This window comes from Triturus cristatus, chromosome 4_1 (genome assembly GCF_964204655.1).
Source record: "Triturus cristatus chromosome 4_1, aTriCri1.1, whole genome shotgun sequence".
In the NCBI taxonomy this organism is placed as follows: domain Eukaryota; kingdom Metazoa; phylum Chordata; class Amphibia; order Caudata; family Salamandridae; genus Triturus; species Triturus cristatus.
In genome coordinates this window covers 63,710,412-63,729,827 of record NC_140585.1, presented here as the reverse complement: position 1 = coordinate 63,729,827, position 19,416 = coordinate 63,710,412, and the positions used below count along the sequence as shown (strand labels likewise).

At 44.6% G+C, this 19,416-nt stretch overlaps 2 protein-coding genes across 2 annotated transcripts in view; one reads left to right on the top strand and one right to left on the bottom strand.

Moving 5' to 3' along the window:
• Nucleotides 1-17,569, bottom strand: part of LOC146839531 (N-acyl-aromatic-L-amino acid amidohydrolase (carboxylate-forming)-like) — a 375,658-nt gene extending 358,089 nt beyond the window's left edge. Inside the window, exon 1 of the mRNA XM_085651586.1 lies at nt 17,181-17,569. The gene's annotated coding sequence lies outside the window, so the exon portion shown is untranslated. The remainder of the gene's footprint in view (nt 1-17,180) is intronic.
• Nucleotides 17,570-18,582: 1,013 nt separating this feature from the next.
• Nucleotides 18,583-19,416, top strand: part of LOC146839530 (glycerol kinase-like) — a 33,919-nt gene continuing 33,085 nt past the window's right edge. The window contains exon 1 of the mRNA XM_085651585.1: nt 18,583-18,718. The gene's annotated coding sequence lies outside the window, so the exon portion shown is untranslated. The remainder of the gene's footprint in view (nt 18,719-19,416) is intronic.

Below are 19,416 nucleotides of genomic sequence, written 5' to 3'. Positions count from 1 at the left end.
ACACACAGGCAGCCAAATGGTGACTAGGAATGGACAAACGCACCGGTAACGCACATATTAGCTGCCAAGTTTTCATTTTGGTAATGTGCAACATTTCCATGTTTTCAGTGGGCCTGTTTGTTCTATTTCAGCGCCTTATGTGCGACGCTTTCAGTGAGACTTTATCATAAGAAAAGCCATAATGTTGCTTTCAATGAATAGTGAATGAAATGTTATTTAGAAAATATCAAATAACTTTGCAAAGAATATATAATTTTATTTTTTTAATTTTACAGAGTTGTTGTACATAGCGCGAACTTGACCCGAATCGGGTTTCAATCAGAGCGCTTTACATAGCAGCAGTTGCATTACATGAGGACACATTCATTTTTGTTAGGCACGGGGATTTGCCCAGAATCCAATGGATTTACAATATTATTTTGCTATGTCAATTGCTGGTAACAAACCCCCCACGTTCTAGCTGGCAGTCCAAAGTTCTCAGCTGCATCGCTGCTTGTGAAATTCAGATTAAGCTATGTCACTGTTTCTTTAAAAAAACAAAGTCCTCATTTTCTCCCAACTCAGAACAACAATCGCGGACATGGTGCATCAGTGCTACATGTGAATCTCTGGTGCATTACAGGTGCACAACGTAATACATGCAAGGAATCATACAATGAAGCAAAGCAGGGTGCCGCCTTTCTCAGCTTAAAACAGTCCCTCACATGCCTTGTCCTCACACCATTCAACCCAAACCCCCCTCTCCCCATCCGATAGACCCCGCGCTCTCACTCAGGGCCACAGTGGTCTTACTCACTCGCCTCATTCCCTAGGACACACTCGCTCAGTGCTTCCCCAAGCCTCCAGGTAAGCCTACAATTTATTATCCATTCTCACCCGCCTGAGATGCACCTCTTCATCTATGTAGGTATGTCACTCTTTCTAGATTTTGCCTCAGCTTATCCAGCTCTTTGTGGCTTACCTCTAGTTCCTCTAACTGACCTCTACAGCCTTTCACTTTGCTGTTTCATTTGAACAGAGACTGATCAATTGTGAACTTTACTTCTGCCATGGCAGAGAACTTTACTTCTGCCATGGCAATGGTACTCTGTCTACCAAACTTAGATATGTCCACCGCCCAGCTTGGATTTCAGCTTTACAGGGCCGTGCGTCAAACTTTCAACAATTTTTATTTTCAAAAGCAAAGTTTTGTTATTGGAAATAAATTCAGCAATAACCCCCCTCACCATTGAAATTTTCTCCCATGGTGAGGGGGCCACTTTGCAGTTTTTACTGTCCCTTATCACTAGGTTTTAACTGGCACTGATAAGTAGTGAAAATCTGCCAATTGGTCCGCCACCTCTATATAGGGCAGGTGGACAAATGGCAAAACCTCTGACGGCAATTACTGTGTTGGGCCGTCAGAGGTGCATTTCACAGACAGAGTAGTCTCCACCATCGAAATAAGGACGCCTTGCCCAACCCTTAATGAGACAACAGATCTTCACTTTGGTATAGAGGGTACTATGCCACTGTTGCGGTGCAGTACTATCCCCGCCAAACTCTAAATCAGGCACTTCGAGGTTTACGTATACCAACTTGGAAAAGAGTGATCTGGAATAAAATACCCTTTTTGTGTCATACTCAGCAAGACTGCACGTTTCCTCTTACTGAGGCAAAGCTGAGTAACAAAGCCTATTTCACTGGATTGACCTCTGCGGTGTTGAAAGCCATTACAGCTGGCTCTCCTTCGGATCCCTGCCCCCCTGATTTACTTTCATCAGGGACGGACATCATTATTTCTGTGGCTAACTTGATTCTTAATGCAGCAATAAAAGACTGCCACAGTTCCCAGCGTGTGGAATCAAGCAAAGGTTCTTCCATTTGTGATAAAGTGGATCCGCCTCTCTTGCGAGCTACTGGCCGATCTCCTTGCCTCCTGTCCCATTCCATAATTGCTGCTACAGGACCACAACGCTCAAGTTTCACAGTTCCATATGCAAGTATCTTATCCAGTCCATATTTTGGTTTTGCATCCTGTTTATCCCCTCAGAAAATCCAGACTACAATTCACAAAAAGCAAAAAATAATAATGCACTCCTCAGGCATGGACCGGAGAAACTTGAGAGGTCTGAAACTCGCTTGCATCTCTGTATAGCTACATGACAAGAAACATATAGCAAGCATTAGCAAAGCAGTAGGTCTGAGTTTAAGGAGTAAACACCTGAAACATAGGCAAATTAAATGTAGACAGAAACAAAAAGGTAGTTTCCAGTGGAACTTCTGTTTATAAATCACACTGATCGATTTAACAGCAAAAGAAAACAGATGTTGGGTGGCAAGGGATTGCTTATTTTATAATACCTTAAAAGGAAACGAAGGACCTATGATAAAAGCTCCCCTGCCACCCTAACGTCATTTACCATAAAAACTAGATTATAAGCAGAGCAAGGAAGTCATGCAGGTAATTTAATGAAGAGAGATAAAATAAAATATTTAGTCCTGCAGCACTAATGAGAATTTGCATGGAGGCAGGTGAGCTGGGGTGTGAGCATAAGAGCAGAGAAGGTAAAAGGAAAAGCAAAGAAGATAGTGGAAGGAGTATGAGGGAGCCACTTACATGGAAAAGACCTGACAGTTTGGACTGGGCTATTTCTACTTGAGCTGGACGAAGGCCATAGATCAGTTGAATATCATGTGAGATGGAATTAACATGTGCAGTGATTGACAAATCCCAGGTTATTATACTTGTTACTGTTAAGCCGACTGACGTACTAGATTACCCATGGTACAAACTAGTTCTGGGCATTTTGGGTGTGAATGTAGTCAAAGAATGTCTCAAACGCCTGGGGAGCCTATCCCCTGAGCTCAGCGTATACGACAATGTCAGCAGTACCCATTTAGGTCAGAAGCACATCCTTCACAGGAGAACCTCACTCAAACATTGTTCCCCAAGGGTACCTGGAACTGAATGGTTTCAGAGCAGCATAAGGAAATTCACCATGAAGAATCTAGACCAGTGCCTAGTAAATTAATTGACGGACTTGTATTTTGATATCTGTTCCAACAGTCCATTGTTTCTTTTATTCTTGATGTACTTGTCTAAGCTTATTTATTTTTATTCAATCATATGTACCCTTGGGTAATGTTTGCACTTTCTAAAACACTTAAATAAAGTATTGCCTCAATGTATGCCATAGTGATGGCTAGAAGTTAGGTTTGTGAATCGTGTCTCTATTTGCAGTGTATTTGAGTTTATAGTAAACATTTTTAGTAGAGAATGCTTCCCTGAATAAATTGTGATGGTTAACGGGCTCCAACTTTTAAGCTATGATATGGGGGAGTATTTGAAATTAGTAGATGTAAACAAGCATTTGCAATGCAATAGGTCTTGCAAGAGTTAGAGTTATTGGTATTGTAAATGACAATGACTTTTATTGGTGTGTTTTGTAGTGGAGTAGCTGTATATGGTTTGGAGTGGCATTATGTGGGTTGATTTCGAACTGCTAGCTCTGGAATAGTGGGTGGTGGAATTTTGTGGTGTATAGTGCATTTGTGTTTTTGAATTATGTGATACGGTGTATAGATAGAAGTGAGAGCTGGAGAGAACAGATGGAAATAAAAAGGTAGAGAGGGATAGGTAGTTTGTGCACGGAGCGGTGAATTAACTCTAGCTAGAGGAGCAGAAACAGTGTGTGAGAAAAAGAGAATGAAGGGGAGAGCAGGCCATACAAGCATAAATAGGGAGCACCTATGTATGTAGAAGAGAGCCTAAGAAGAGGAGGAAAGTATGGGCTTGAGGGATGAAAAAGTTGATAAGCATTGAAAAGAAATTGTGCTTGAAGACCTGAACTGGACCAATGTTTGAGTGGTGGGAAGAGTGAGTGGGAGAGTGAGAGGTGTGAGAGTGTACAAGAGAGAGATAGAGAGGGACGAGTATGAACGGCACCGGGGGGGGGGGGGGAGGGGCAAGAGGTGGACTTTTGCAACACACGAGGTAGAAGAGGAAGGGATGTGGGAACAGGTAGTATGGAGAGAAGACAGGGAGTGTGAGTGAGGGATGAGAGGGGTAGTGGAATTGTGAGTAGAGAGATGAGAGGGGCAGTGGTAAGCCCGTTTGCGCCCGTTCGCGCACGGTCGGGCTCAGGGCTCGGACCCTCTGCCCCAGTAGGCATGCTGTCTTTTGTGTACTCACGTCAGTCTTTACTATCATTAAAGGGCTACACACCCCCGACTTGTTACCACTCGTTAAATTTAGCCCGTGGACAATCTACGTGTACTAATTGTGCATTTGGGACCACAGAGAGTGACAAGTCAAGTAGCCGATGTGAACAGGACTTAAAAATGGCACTAGTAAACTGCCGTTCGTTGCCTAAACATGCTGTCGAGATCTCTCTTTTACTTCTCGACAAATCTTTGGATATCTTGTTTCTTACGGAAACTTGGTTGAGCCCCACCTCGGACCCTGATATTGTGCGGTCATTGCCCCCTGGGTATCTGATCCAGCACAAGGTTAGAGGCGTGAAAGCGGAGGGAGGGGTCGCTATCATCTATAAGGATCACATCACATGTCGTTTACTTGAGCTTTCAATTTCGGATAGTGAGAGTGTACACTTTGTCATTACAACATCCCCAGCTACCTCCTTCTCAGGCCTCCTGATCTACCGCCCCTTTGGGGCTCTTTCAGGAAAACCTGGCTGAAACAGTGATGGATGTAGCCACTACTGTCTCCAACTTTTTGGTGCTGGGGGACTTCAACCTTCATTTTAATAAACACTCGGATTTGTCCGCTTCAGAAGTCATAAAGGATCTGGGCAGCTATGACCTAAGTCAAAAGGTATTACATCCTACTCATTCGAAGGGCAACCTTCTGGACCCCATTTTTTTGTAACATTCCTGGCCTCATTACCGAAGTTCCTGTTCCGGTCCCTTGGTCAGACCATATGGTGGTCCCTTTTAGCTGGAAGATGGCTCAGCCTAATTCTTCCTCAAATTCTTATAGAGGGCTAGCCAGGCATTGGTCCAAGCTCGACCTTTCTAAATGGGCAAGCATCCTGAAGCGCACTGAACCCTTAGTCCATTTGGACGTGGAGAGAGCCAATCAGGAGTTTAACCTGTGGATAGAGCGGTCCTTGGACAGTCTGGTGCCAAAAAAACCAATAACAACCAAGAAAGGCCTCACCAAGCATCCTTAGTTTAATCAGGAGCTGAGAGCTCTTAAACAAGAGTGTAAAAGGGAAGAGAGGCAATGGAGGAGAGATTTTGATGGGGAAAAAAAAAGCAGATACAGAGCGGTTCTAAAGAAATACAAGACCGCCCTGATCAATACCAAATCTGCTTTCTTTGCCAGTAAAATCGAGTCCTCTGCTAATGCTCCCAGGGAGATATTTAGAATTGTGAAATTGCTGACTAAAGTCCCTGACCCACGGCCTGCCTCGGACGAGGAAGGCAGTCGATGTGAAGAACTGGCGACTTTCTTCTGCACCAAGATTAAAAAGATCATTGATACGCTTCCTCCACTATCTTCAATTGCCTCTCAAATGCCACCTGTTAGTCAGAATCTATCGGATCACCCCAGGCTCTCCTCCTTCTCTCCTCTTAGGGAGGATCTTTTGCCTACTTTGCTGAATACCATCAAGAGTGGCTCCCCGTGTGATCCTGCTCCGATGAGCATTTTAAATGCAGCCCTTTCCACCGTCAGCAAACCAATTGTCAATATGGTGAATGCATCTTTAAACTCAGCTATTGTGCCTAGAGAATGGAAGATAGCAATGGTTAGGGCCTTGCTTAAGAAACCCAGTTTGGATCCAGGGGACTTTTCCAACTACCGTCCTATTTCTCTATTACCGGGCATTAGTAAACTGACTGAGAAATTCGTCAATTCACAGTTGGCTTCCTTTTTGGAAACTAATAATCTGTTGCATCCATCACAAACTGGGTTCAGGAAAGGACAGGGAACAGAAACTGCCTTGTTGAGGGTGGTGGAGGATGCCAGGAGGATTCTGGATGATGGTGGCAGCGCAGCCATTATCCTCCTGGACCTCAGTGCCGCCTTCGACACAGTTAACCATCACATTCTGGTTTCCCGCCTCAGCAATATGGGAATCACGGGCAAGGCTCTTAAGTGGCTGGAATCCTTCCTTGAGGACAGATTTTTTAGGGTCTTTGAAGATGATCATTGCTCTGGGCCGGTCCCGTTACAGTGTGGGGTTCCGCAGGGGTCGTCCCTCAGCCCCACATTGTTCAATGTGTATATGGCCCCTTTGGCGGAGATAGTGGTCCCCTTTGGTGTCCAGCTTGTGAGTTACGCCGATGACACTCAGCTGGTGTTCTCCCTGAAACAGTTCAGACAGTCTCCGCTGCAGTTACGTAACTGTTTAGAAGCTGTGGCATGTTGGATGGATCAGTCCCACCTTAAACTGAATGGCGGGAAAACAGAGCTGCTGTTGCTGGGACGGCAGGCCAGCTTCGATAACGCGACCTTCTGGCCTTTGTGTATGGGGCCGGGCCCTATCTCTAATCCAGAAATTAAAAGCCTTGGGATCTGGCTCGATACGGAGCTAACTTTCAGAACTCAGGCTAGGAAGGTTGCTGCCACCTGTTTTGGGATTCTAAAAACCTTGCGAAAAATCCTCCCACAACTGCCGGAAAAGGCCAGAAAAATCCTAATACAATCTCTGATCCTATCCTGGCTGATGACGGCTGATAGCCAGAAACCGGTCCTAGGATGCTTGATTCCGGTCCAGGGAAGACATGGCTTGGCAGTTCGGGCTGGACTGTTCCCATGAGGCACAGGGTCAAGACTGATTTGCATATGGCCATGTCTGAACTGGGGTGGCGTAGTGGGCAAAAGAACGATGGATTTAACCCAGATCTCTTGACTGGGGGAGAATGTCTGCATTGTCAGCATTCCGTCCATCATTTGTTTGTTGTAACGCTTTGTATTTGGGAGCACCAGCCTCCACGACCAAACGGCTTCAAGTCGTTCAGAACGCTGCGGCAAGACTTCTAATGGGCGTCAATCACCGCACATCAGCTAAACCCGCCCTGAAATCTCTTCACTGGCTTCCGGTGAAAGAGCGGGTTTTCTTTAAATCTTTGTGTATGGCACATAAACTCCTCCACGGGAAAGGCCCTCCCATCTTGGAAAATTTGGTCATTCCTCACAAATCTCCTCTAAATCTTCGATCCAATGATCAGAACTTGGTAGTGATCCCTCGAATTAAGAGATCCCGTTCGGGTGGGCGTCTTTTTTCACTAAACGCCTCCAAACTTTGGAACTCCCTTCCTCTGATGCTTCGCCAGGAGCCTTGTCTGCTTGTGTTTCGGCAGAAGTTGAAAACCTGGCTCTTTCCGAGGACTTAGGTCGTGTTTTCTGGTCTAGTTAACGGCTTTCCTATTCTCCTTGGGCTACCCTTGTTGAGCGCTGGGATGCTTTCGAGTAGCCATGCGCTATATAAGAGCTTCTTCAATTCAATTCAATTCAGTGGGTGTGTGGTGGAGAGATGACAGGGTTGGTAGAAGTGCAAGATTGAGAGATGTTGTTTTGAAATTGATTGCTGTGGAATTGTGTGGTGTGGAGTTGTGTAGTGGAAATATGTGGTAGGATGTGCTTTTGAATTATGTGGATAGTAAAAAAATGGTATGAACTGAAGAACAAGTTACTTACCTTCGGTAACGCTTTTTCTGGTGGATACAGTATCTGCCTGCGGATTCCTCACCTTGTGAATATCCCCTGCGCCAGCATTCCACTGAACTTTTTTTCCCCAGCTCTCTTCGCCGACGTGGACGACGTCATAATGCATCGGCTCCGCTCGCGACTCCGTATGACGTCACCGGAGCCATAGGAGAGCCACGTCGGCGTGATGACGTCAGTTCCACCCATTTTTTCCGTGCCTCCGAGGCGCACAGGTGGACCAACGACAGATTCAAAGTATACACAGTATACAATATACAATCAAATATACATAGAACATATACAAAAGGAAAGCTAAATAAAACAAGCATTTCCTACCGATGTACCAGAAAGCATAACAACATCTCAAGCAAGACATCTTTTAAGGTATACAAAGGTGGACAACGGGGAGGCGGGTGGGCCAGTGAGGAATCCACAGGCAGATACTGTATCCACCAGAAAAAGCGTTACCGAAGGTAAGTAACTTGTTCTTCTGATGGATACATCTGCCAGTGGATTCCTCACCTTGTGAATAGATTCCCACAGCAGTCCCACTCCCGGAGGAGGGTGTCCACCTTCTTATACCAGAAAGTCTTGCAAGACAGAGCGCGCGAAGTGGCCCTCTCTCCTCATCTCAGAGTCCAAGCAATAATGCTTTGCGAAAGTATGGAGGGAGGCCCAAGTCGCGGCTTTACAAACGTCTGCCACAGGAACACCCCTGGCCAAAGCAGATGTAGATGATTTAGCTCTAGTTGAATGAGCCCTAATACCCTCAGGAGGAACCTTACCAGCAGGGCATAGCAGATCTTGATGGCAAGGATGATCCATCTCGATAAAGTGCGCTTGTGCACCGCTCTTCCTTTAGAATGTCCAACATAGCCCACGAAGAGCTGATCGTCCAGACGAAAGTCTTTCGTTCTATCCAAGTAAAAGCTCACAGCTCTTTTTGGGTCCAGACGATGAAGCCTTTCCTCCTGTTTGGAGGGATGAGGAGGTGGATAAAAAACAGGGAGAGTAATAGACTGCCCCAAATGAAACGGAGTAACTACTTTAGGCAAGAAAGCAGCCCTGGTCCTGAGTACCATCCTTTCAGCATGTAATGTTAAAAAAGGGGGTTTAGAACTAAGAGCTTGAAGCTCACTCACGCTCCTTGCCGAGGTTATGGCTACAAGAAAGACCGTCTTAAAGGACAACAGCCTCAAAGGACAACTATGAAGAGGCTCAAACGGGGACCCCATCAGAAAAGTTAAGACAAGATTAAGGTCCCACTGTGGCATTACAAAAGGAGTAGGTGGAAACTTGTTAGTAAGGCCTTTGATAAACCTTAGTACAATCGGAGCTTTAAATAATGACTGTTGATCAGGAAGACATAGAAAAGCCGATAAGGCCAACAGATAGCCCTTGACCGTGGCCACAGCACAGCCCTGCTGAGCCAAGGAAAGAGCAAACTGAAGCACATCAGAAAGATGGGCTTTTAAAGGGTCAATGGATCTCTCTCCACACCATTTAACAAACTTAGACCACCTGTAGTAGTAAATGGACTTGGTGGAGTGTCGCCTGGCCGATAAAATAACATCCACCACATCAGGCGGGAGAGAGAAGGAACTTAGGTTGCCCCGTTCAATCTCCAGGCATGAAGGTGTAAGCTCTGGAGGTGGGGGTGTAGAACCTGCCCCTCCGACTGCGAGAGGAGGTCTGCCCTCAGAGGGAGATGGAGCGGAGGGCACGAGGAGAGGTGGAGAATATCTGTAAACCACACCCTTCTTGGCCAATCCGGGGCGATCAATATAACTTGGGCCGGGTCTTGGTGAACCTTCCTCAGAACCCGAGGAATCAAGGGTATGGGAGGAAACGCGTAAAGGAGTCGTGAGCTCCAACTCAATTGAAACGCGTCCCCCAACTCTCCCTGCATCGGATACTGGAGACTGCAAAATGACGGGCAGTGCGTGTTCTCGCGGGTGGCGAATAGGTCTATCCGAGGAGTCCCCCACAACCGAAAGACATGACGAACCCTCCACTCGTGGTCGGCGGAGAACTGCCCACTGTGACTGTCCGCACGAACGTTCAGCACCCCAGCCAGATGATTTGCCATTAAACAAATCTGATGGTCCTGAGCCCAGGACCATAGATGCAGAGCCTCTCTGCAGAGACAACGCGACCCCACTCCTCCCTGCTTGTTGACATACCACATCACGGTAGTGTTGTCCATCAGGCCTTGAACAGACCGACCGTGAAGGGAAGGGAGGAAGGCCTTGACGGCCAAACGTATCGCCCGCAATCTCAGAAGGTTGATGTGAAGCAACCTTTCCTCTGGAGACCAAAGACCCTTCATCTCCAGATCCCCCAGATGAGCACCCCACCCTAGGGTGGAGGCATCCGCTATCACTGTGGCCACCGATGGAGGTAGATGGAAGAGCTTTCCTTGAGACAGATTGCCCTCCATGCTCTACCAAGATAGATCCGCTGCAGCTTCTCTGGAGATCTTGATCGACTCCCTGAGATCTCCGTTGTGCTGATACCACTGCCTGCGGAGGCACCACTGGAGTGCCCTCATGTGCCAGCGTGCATGGTTGACCAACAGGATGCAGGAGGCGAACAGACCGAGCAGGCGAAGGACCTTTAGAACTGTAACAACCGCTCCATTGTGGAATAAAGGGACCATTTACTGAATGTCGAGAATCCTTTGAGGAGGAGGAAATGCTCGACACACAGTAGTGTCCAGTATCGCCCCTATGAACAGGTTGAACAACATCTGAGATGTTACATGCAGATGATGCTGCACCATCTCTGGGGACTCTGCCTTCAGAAGCCAGTCGTCCAGGTAGGGGAAAAATAGAATCCCCGACCTCCTGAGATGAGCAGCCACCAATGCCATCACCTTCGTGAAGACTCGAGGTGCGGTAGTAAGACCAAACGGGAGGACCGCAAACTGGTAATGTTGCGACCCAACCGTAAAACGGAGATACTTCCTGTGCGACTTCAGGATTGGGACATGGAAGTACTCGTCCTGCAATAGAAGAGGTGTAAACGGAGAATTACATCAGAACAAGAAAGGGAAGCTTTCAAAATAGGTGATAACTAGCATGACTAGGCATCTTGGATTTGCCAGGATAGTCTTTTTTTTCCCATCACCTGCTCTGACATAAAATAGCACACATTCCAATGTTCGTACAAGGCGACTAAATGCATAAAGAGGCAAGTTTTTATGTGTCGCAGTGCAGAAATATATAGCAGCCTGTTAAGAAGAGCCATACACCATAAATTCAAGTAACTTCTTCTTTATTAGTAGTATTCTTAAAATGGAGGGCCAACACGACTACTTCAGCTGACAGGCGATTACAAGTGTAATTCTCAACATTCTATCCTACCTCAGTGTGCTAGTGACATAGTTAACATTCTCTAATTCTCAGCATAACGTTCTACATTCTATATTCCCAAGTGTCCTCTTACAGATGGACTTTTAAAAAACATATGCAAAAGAAAAAAAAAATACATATATATATATATATATATATATATATACACACACACACACACACATATATATTTTTTTTTAAATATTATATTTACAAAATAATGCAATACTATACATTTCTAAGATATAAGTAACAAGTTCCTAAAGAATTAAAATTCAAGTAATATACTACTGTAAATAACTTAAGACGCCTAATCTCCCTTCCATATTTGCTACTGGAAGGTTTTCCCAACAGTGATTGATCCTCGTTGGAATTTGACAAAGCACATTTGGATTGCTCGCCCAATTGATTAGAGCATATTGCCTCATCAGACTTGGCATCCCTGGGCGGGATTCGCTTGTTCTGAAGTTGAGTCTCTAGCCAATCAAAATTATCTGAATCATCAAAACATCCTTCCTTACCATCCTTACATTTCACAAAGCGACTCATATGCATCACACATCAATCACTAAATGTAGCTGAATTAGTAAAGATTTCCAATACCTCTAACATATTTATCTACTTTCACCTTTTCTTCCTTTAAAGGGTAATTTAACAGGAATCATGTCTCCATTCATCAAACAAGTCTTTTGCCCTGGCCTTCTCAACTCTGACCACATTTTATTTTTCCTGGTATGCCATAGTGTTTTTCCTCACCTCAGCAGGAAACCATTGACTGCGTCTAGTACTAAGCAACCGCACCCAATTGTATCTAGTGAAGGGAACTCTTGCCCTGGTTATAGTAAAATCACTATAACCAGTAACAGTAGGTGTTGTGCAATACATCCACACAATTTTCATGATCCCCAGTTTCCAGTTAAGGTTCTTGTTAAATAAGCTGGAAACCTTTTGAAATACCTCAGATGTGGTTTATTGTACATAGCACCACCAACAAACAAATCGTTGCTTCCCCTCCGTGTTCGCCCATCCAACTGTCTCACACAACATCCCCATGGATACTAGAACACCCATAGCGAGCATCTGTTCCAACACGGAACAGACGTGCACGAGATTACAACACATCCCCTTTACACAATAATGCAGAAAACAAATAACAGAAATACAAGAAAATAAAATAAACAATCAATTAAAAGGTATTCAAATAGTAATCATTAAACCTTGCAGGGGTGCGACGCAGTCTTCGAGGGAAACTCCTGAGTTGTACATGACCAGGATCTGGAGGAGTTGAGGTACTAGGAAAGTTATTATAGCTTGGGAAAAGAGAAGAACTGGACTGATCAGAATGTGAAACATCACAGGGACTAAAACCCGAAGAAAGATCAGGCCCCGTGTATTTCACAAGCCTCGACATATTCCACTTACAACCATTTTGTATCATAACAACATTCTTATGAATCGAAGAAATCATGAAAGGACCCATAAATTCCGAAACACTTTTTTTTTTGAAAACCTGGGTTTCTTAACCAAAACCCACTCACCAACACTCCATAATTTGGACCTAACAGCATTCTTGAGATCCAAACGTTTTTTTATACTCTGTTTGATAAGAATGGATCCTAGTTTCCACCTCCTTCCCATCCAAAGGGATCAAATCATGAGAAGGAAACCAAGTAGGATTCAACTTAGACTTGGCATGTCTGCCACGCAGAAGGAAGAAAGGCGAGTTACAAATGACATGGTTAACCGTGGTGCGATGAGCCCACCAAGTGTCGCGCAAAACATCTTTAAGGGGGGTTTTCGTATCTAACGCTGTTTGTACACAACCTTTGACAACACGGTTCATACGCTCAGCAAGACCATTGGCCTGAGGAGAATAAAGAGCTGTCTTAAGATGAATGATACCAAGGTCATCCAAAAATTCCCCCATCTCAGAAGATACAAATTGCACTCTATTGTCAGTGATGAGGTATTTCGGAATACCCTCACCGGCAAATTCATCCTTCAAGAATTCAACAACAACTCTTGTGTTGACATTGCTCACACATTTAGTAGAGACCCACTTGGAAGTATAATCCACCAAGAGAATAACAAATCTTTCAGACGGCGCAAGTAAATCAAATGGATCCATTAAATCCAAACCTAACTTTGTCCACGGCTGACTAGGAACTTCAACCGGAGACAAAGGAGCACTGTTCACAACTTTGGACTTATCATTAGACGCACATAGATGACAATCCTTAACTACTGCTTCCACTTGATGATCCATGTACGGCCACCAATATCTCTCCCTAAGTCGTGATTTAGTGAGACTCCTTCCAAGGTGGCCCTCATGAGCCAGATTTATCAGTTTCGGTCTCAAAGATAAAGGAGGAATAAATCTACTACCCCTCATCAACTCTCCATGTGAAATAGTTAGTTCATTCCTAATGGACCAAAAAGGACTAAGGTCTTGATCAACATCCTTGCAACGAACATCCCATCCTCGGCGCCAGTGTTAAATAAGCTGGAAACCTCTTGAAATACTTCAGATGTGGTTTATTGTACATAGCACCACCAACAAACAAATTGTTGCTTCCCCTCCGTGTTCGCCCATCCAACTGTCTCACACAACATCCCCATGGATACTAGAACACCCATAGCGAGCATCTGTTCCAACACGGAACAGACGTGCACGAGATTACAACAGTTCTTTTGTTTGGCCAACTGCAATGAATCTTTATTAACTCCGTTGAATCGTTTAACTTCCCCATTACCACTCGATGATAAACAGAAGTCACCTTGTGTTCAATACTATTCGTTTGTAAAAACTGCTCCAATACTAACCCCTTAAACTGTGCCTCATTGTCCGTAACCACTCTTTGAGATAGTCCTTCCCTTTGGAACATTTCATCCATAAATGAAACAATACTGTCTGTTTCAGCCTTTTCCACAAATCTCACTTCTGGCCACTTGGAGAAATAGCCAATAGCCTCTAAAACAAATCAATTTTCTTGCTGCCCAGTAATAGGCCCCAGGATGTCGAAACCTAAAGCTTCCCATGCCAATTTCGGGCAGGAAACAGGTGAAAGTGGGGGTTTCAACAAAGTTTGCGATTTATCTGCACCCATACACAAATTATAATTCCTAACTATTCTTTCTCCTCCAACATCCTGACCAGGCCACCAATACCTTCCTTTAATCCTTCTCTTGCTCTTCACTATCCCTAAATGTGATTCATGACACTATCCTACCAGACGCTCTGTAGTAAAGGCGAGGAGATGGCAGCTGGTTAAATGCTTTTTTGTATAAGTAGCATATAAGGGGAACAAGCAAGTGCCAGGCAGCACGGCTTATCGTCAAGGCAGCCTAGCTCTAGAACATTAATGAAATACTCCTAAGTTCTATGTCTCGCGCAACCACGAGTCATTAAAGGGAAACGCAGGTAGGATACATAACTAAGGGATACACAACACATCCCCCTCTCTTCAAAAACACAAAAATAAACAGAGAAAGGTAAGACGGAAAAAATGAATAAGGGAACAAGAAGGAACCTGGAACAAGGAGGAGAGTACAGGAATATGATCACATAACATACTCATTCAACCAAGCATGAAGAACTCTCCTCCTCTTACACAAGTTGTTGTTATCAACATTTGAATTATGCGACTCATGAATGGGTTCAAAGGTAGCAGAAGACTCTTCACCTCCTGTTAAAGTAGAAGCAGAAACCCCAGGGGTGTCATTACTGGTGGAACATTTAGGGTCCAGATTCTGTTCTCCCGGAGTGACTTGTACAGAAATGTAACCATCTTAACCCAAATGAGATTGTAAGGTACTATTATTAAAATAGTCCTCCACTCAATCAAAATTGGATGAACGTGCAGATTGCGGAGTACATTGTTCAGCTTGATGATTAACATCCAGAGCAACATTCTTAAGATTCCACACCCTACCATCACAAAGTCTAATGGAATTGCGTAGGATCGCAATAACTTGCTGCGGTGTGTCAAATTTACTTTCACCTTTGGAGACTTTAATAGGTTTTCTGATGCGAACCCAGTCACCCACTTTAATAGGAACATGTTTAGTGCCATGATGAGTATCGTAATATATTTTGCTTTTCATATGAATAGACTCTAAATCCTTTTTGACTTCAACAGGAGACCACTGTTGCACCTTCCCTGCAAAAAGCCAACTAGGGTTAAATTTACACCTAGGCGTCCTCCCGCTCATCATAATGAAAGGAGATAACCCGGTTGTGGTTTGAGTGGTAATTCTATAAGCCCAAATATCTTTCTGTATCTCTAACTTCCAATCCAACTGTTTGCTCATGGCCGCTTGAATCACTCCCTTAATTACTCTATTAAAGCGTTCCACAGTGCCGTTACCACTCAGATTGTACAGTGATGTAGTTTTGGGTTTCACCCCACACCGGTCGAAATAATCCTTGGCCAACTTCGACACAAAATGTACACCATTGTCACTAAGCACACTAACAGGCAGTCCTTCCAAAACAAAAATACTGTCCACAAATTCTAAAACAACTTGGGTGACGACTCTATCCACAATCTTAACTATAGGCCAGTTAGAGAAAAGGTCAATTATCACCAACCCATACTCTTTCAAATCACCAACCGGTCCAAAGATGTCAATGGCAACAGTCTCCCAAGGAAGACTGGGAATTAAACCCTCACTCATTGGAGGTCTCAAGGTTTTTAAAGACTTGTCAGCAGAGCAGCAAATAGAACACCCCTTGACAAAGTTTTCAACATCTTTATCGACTCCAGGACACCAAAAGACGCCTTTAACAATCAACTTTGTTCTGACAATTCCAAAATGGCCTTCATGGCATAATTGTAAAACTTTACTACGTAAAGGTCTTGGAGGAATGATACAGTCACCTCTCATTAATAAATCCTTGTCACAAGATAACTCCATACGTACATCCCAAAAGGATTTCAAATCATCAGTAATGTTGTCTTTCCTAGGCCACCCTTTACAGATGTAATCAGAAACAACCTTTAACCCCTTGTGTGCGAGTTTATTTCCCGCGCTGTGCGGGAGAAATAAACGGTGGGCGGGATTACGACGGCTCCCGGCCGTCGTGCGCACACGCCCACCGTAATGCACAACGGCCGGGAGCAGTCGTGCGCACACAAGGGGTTAAATCATTATCCTTGTGTAGCTCTTCCACCCATTCTGTTTTGGCGATGGCCGGTGTACCAGAATCATGAATAAGGGCTATGCTGTAATTACCTCAAGGGTCATCAACACACTCTTCCAATGGATCCGGTAGTCTAGATAAACAGTCAGCGACCACAGTGTCTCTGCCAGGTACATAAATGTTCTTATAAATATACTCCTTCATCCGCATCGAAATTCTGGCTAACCTAGCAGAGGCTCCCACACTTCCTTCAGTGGTTAAAATCTGTACCAAAGGTCAATAATCCGTACGAATGATTACAGGGTTCCCCCAAACAAAAGAACGGAAATGTTCTAAACCCCATGCGCAGGTTGAAGCTTCTCTTTCGATGATGGGGTACTTGCTCTCCGCAGGAAGTAAAATTCTAGAAGCAAACAAAATGATTTTCTCCCTTCCATCACTCCCTCTCTGTGAAAGAACTGTTCCCAGTCCTATATCACTCGCATCAGTGGTTAGCAAACACTTTAGATTAGGGGCAAAACTACCCAAAGCATTGACACGTTGTAAATCCTATTTGATCAAAGAAAATTCCCTCTCACACTCAACAGACCACTCAAATTTGACATTCTTTTTCAGAAGAGCACGAATATTGGAGACCTTGACTAAAGGATACACAACACGCTCTCTCAAACTCTTAGGTAGGACAATGTTCTCGCCTCTCAATATATTGTCACTGACAATTCGTTCCATACTTCCCAAGAACTTCTCAATAACATACCTAATGGGGGATTTCAGGCTATCCCTCAACAATGAAAATTTTCATACAGTTCAAGAGCTCATCTTTCACACAGACATCCTTCCACTCTTTTTCACCGATAGCATTGTTTCTCATCTCTTCCTCTGTCCAAGCTACACCGACCTCCTCACACACTTTAGGCTTCTGTTCCAAAAGTAGGGGTAGCCTACTCAGCCCCACGCAGAAAGCAAATTAGTTAACATTGATGATGTAAATTTAAGAAAAAAAATATCGTATGTATTTCCTTGATACCTCAGTGTTGCTGAGAGCTGTCAGTTAAGTCATTCTGAGCCCCTCCGACAATGCTCGGATTTTGGTTCCCCTAACTTCTTGGGCAGGGTGCCCAGCTCCTTCAACTCACAGCTGCAAGAAGACAACTCCAGGAAGGAGGAAGAAAGGATTAAACTTCCGGGTGAGCAGGTCACCGAGGGCAGAGGGCTTCCGCAAAATGCGATGCCTGAGCGAAAAGGGCGGTTGTGGACCAGGGTAGACGGCCGATGGGCGCGCACATCTCTCGGGCGCCACGGGTAGCACAGCGTTGGTCTGTCTGCTGATAAACAATAAAAAAAGAACGCGGGCCTTCTCAGCAAGGCGGGGGTTAGTGGCTCGAACTGGGGTCGCCTGCACTGGTCACTTCAGGCCAGTGCTATAAATGGGAAAAAATAGTGCAGGTACTCATTAAAATGAGGCGAGTGGGCGGGGCTAGGGGCGGGACTAAGAGTAAGTCATCCTGTTACTTATTGACTTCAGTACTAGTTGCAGCACGTACCAAAACACACGAGAAATGCGTGTCTATAAACAAAATAGGTTAACTCCTAACAAAAGCTAAACGCGGTGATGTTTTAACATTTCCTTGTTTTATAATATTTTAAGTTTCCATACTGTTATTTGGTGTTGCTTGGCACAATACTATATATTCTTGAGTGTGCACGCACACACAAAGCACTCCCCACATTTCCTTTAATATACCTCCTAAGAGTGTCTCGAATCTCCCTTCCCTTTCTCTCACTATTTTCCTCACATAAAACCGCCAACAGGCAAACAGGCAAACATAAGCAGATGTTCACGCAAAAGAATCAGGAAAGATTAAAGCCCTTTTAACCTCGTTACCTTCTTTGGGTTTCTTAATTGCGCCATCACCTGACTGCCTCAATCCTGTGTTTGCAACACAGCAAGGATGATGAACATCGGACGTTATGCAAAAGAGCCCCCGCTGAATAGTTCAGTGGGGGCTCAGCTCACCAGTCACTGCTACAGAAGTGCCTTGGCTGTCAGACAGGTCACCAGAACTAACCACTAAGGTGCCTACTGTTTGAGTACCGATACTCTCCTTGGCAGCAGAGAAGTGCCGGTACTCAGAGTGGTAAAAATCAGAAGTGCCGGTACTCAGTGCCGGTGAGTACCGGCCCATTTAAAGCACTGCTTCAGGCTCCCTTAAGTTAGGGGCCGAGAGCAGTAGACCATGCGGTGCGCACGCGCAGATGATATACAACCTGTCCGCGGTACTTGCTCAGCGCATGCGCAAATTATTTGATTATTCTCCTAACTCGCATGCGCAGATGCTTTCATAGCTCGTGCCCTTTGGGCGCGCGAGTCCGAAGAGTTCCTCACGGTGCTGAGCATGCGCAGATGATTCCGTGTGACTTCCGGCTATTTGTAAGACACTGTGTCTGAGATGTTCCGAATATGCGCATTCCAGTGCACACGTGTCTGCCGAAGGACTGCATGACCTTAGCTCAGACCGTCACCCCACACCTGGAGGCTGTAAATACAGTGTGTAAAGATTGCAGGTGAGCAGAGGGCAAACCTGCGCATGCTTGAGGGTCACTGGGAGGCATCTGTGCCAGTCCTGGTTTCGGGGTGGGAAGCACGACCACAACTCTGATGCTCACCTGGAAAGCTGTTTGATATGTTTCTGGTGTAGAATATAGCCAGCACTCACGCACTTTGTAAGATGTTCATATTGCGTGCTTTGAGTGCTCTGTCATGCATATGTTCGTCAACACTTTGGGTGTATTCTGCATATTTGTAAACTTTTGTTCATTTGATTGGAAGTCTGTATATTTTGGGGCAATTGTGGAATTCCCTGAATGATGTCAGCAGAATAAATGGATTTCTTTGTTACCTGATATTTTTATCATCTAGTTTTGTTTTTCCCGTTTCTCTTCAGAACTGTCTGGCATCTTCTTTGAAGATGCAGTTTTCTTTTCATCGCTCTGTTTTGCTTCTTACCGTTTCATTCTGTTTGACTTAGTATTTTTTTCTTCCAAAAACGTACAATAGTTAGTTATTTTATTTTTACTTTGTGGTCTGTTTACATGGAGGAGGCCTTATGGAGGACAACCCTACATGTAGACCAGTGCAGCAAATTCCACACTTTGAAATGATTTTAATTTAGTTTTCCAATAACATTCAGGAGACAGTTATTTTTACGCCTGTCCTAGAGCTTATCATTACCAGCACGCGCGTTGTGGTTAGTTAACATTTA